Source organism: Propithecus coquereli, unplaced genomic scaffold (genome assembly GCF_000956105.1).
Source record: "Propithecus coquereli isolate 6110/MARCELLA unplaced genomic scaffold, Pcoq_1.0 Scaffold129, whole genome shotgun sequence".
Lineage (NCBI taxonomy): Eukaryota > Metazoa > Chordata > Mammalia > Primates > Indriidae > Propithecus > Propithecus coquereli.
Window position 1 is genome coordinate 2,845,733 of NW_012137080.1, and position 1,886 is coordinate 2,847,618.

Here is a 1,886-nt window from a genome sequence, read left to right on the forward strand (position 1 = left end):
TAACAAGAAAAATAAAATCCCTATTTTACATTTATAAGTGTGTAAGCTGTATTGTTGACTTTATTTCTAACAGGAGAGAATTCTGTTTTGATGAAATGTAAACTCGAACTAAATGTCCTGCTTACACCTTAACATGTGTGATGATTTGAAGAATTTTTACAGACTAGCTTCTGGGGCTGTAATTTCAAATCTTTTTTCTCCTTCACCCCCCTGGTGCATATATGTCTGGTGCAGGGCAGTGCAGGGGATATTTATGTCTCCGTACAATGTTTGTCATCGGGTGAGTTAGCAGGGTGGACAGTAGGAATTTCCTGGAGGCCATGTAACTAGCAAAAATGTCACTGCCACTAGCAGTAGTGACTGCAAACATCACATATAGCCTAATATATGAATATATCTCATTGAACCTTTCTTTGCTGGGTCCCCCAAAAGTCCATAGGCACTTCAACACCACCAGACATGAGGGGTCTAAGGGGATATTGGGGTGAGCAGAGATAGTGGTCTTAATCATTTATGGTTTAAATATCCTATTTTTGCAAATGGACTATGTACTAAAACATGTCACCATGTGAACACATTGCTAGGGCTCCTTCTGGGCTGTGACAGGGGCTTGTGCAAGTGAAGTGCCCTAAAGCTTAAGCTCCTTAACTTTCCGGCAAACTTGCCTGAGCCTCCACCATTCCCAACATCTTCAAAGCCTCATCCCAGCTCTTGTGGATGTCACTAGAACCTCCCATCTCTTTCTTGCCCCTTTCAGTCTATTCTTAACACAGGACCCGAAGTGATCCCGTAAAAACTTAAAGTCAGATCGTGTCATACCTCTGCTCAAATGCCTCCAATGTTTTCCCATCTCGCCCCAAGCAAAAACCAAGTAGCCCAAATGGCCCTGCAGGACCTGGCTGTTACTGTCTTTCTGACCTTATCTCTTGGTATCCACCTCTTCCTCACTCTGCTCCAGCCACATGAGCCTCCTGCAGTTTCTGGAATGGTCAGGCATGCTCCCCTGGGGCTTTTGCATTTGCTGTCATACAGCCCAGACCACTTCCTCCAGATGTTCAAAGTCTCCCCTCCTCACCTCCTTCAGAGAAGCCTTGCGTGATCTTGCTATTTAAAAATGCCCCCTCCTCACTACTCCCTATTCCTTGCCTTATATTTCCCCATAAAACGTACCACCACCTAACATACTACTACTACTAAATTTTGTTAGTTATCTGTCTCCCTCCTCCGTGAGCTGTGGATCTTTTGTCGTCCACTGCTGCGTCCCAGTGCCTAAACAGTGCTGGACACGCAGTGGCTGACTTCTGGTAAACACGGTGGACTCTTGTCTTCAGCTTTCTACGGCCCCACAAGCAGCCCACAGGACCACCTTCTGAGAAAGAGCAGTGACAACGCAATGACTGAAAGCCCAATTTCCCCAAAAGAGAAGAGCAAAAGCGAACTAGTGACAGTTTTCTAGCATTTGAGTTTTTATAAAAAACAGTCTTCTTGTGAAGTGAATCACCAGAGGATTTGATCACCGAGCTATAAACCTCCCGCACCTCCTCTCCGCAGTCCCAAAAGATGTAATCCAGGGTCACCGCGGTATTAATAGGAAATTGCCAAATCATATATAATTTCTCTTCCTGGTTCAAGGGGAAAAAAATACAAATAAAAAGAAAACAAAAGGCAGAAGAAGAAAAGGAGACATTTGAAATGTTCGTTCTTGTTTATCTTTTCTTCATCTTCATTTTTCTTTTTCCTTTTGACTTAAGGACAGTAAAATGAACCAGACAATATTACAGAAAAGCAAGAGAACTGGCTGTTATTAGGGTGTCCCACTTAGAGGAGTGTTGGCATTCTGGTGCGCGGCAAATGAGCTTAGTGCCAGGGAAGGGAATAATATAAAT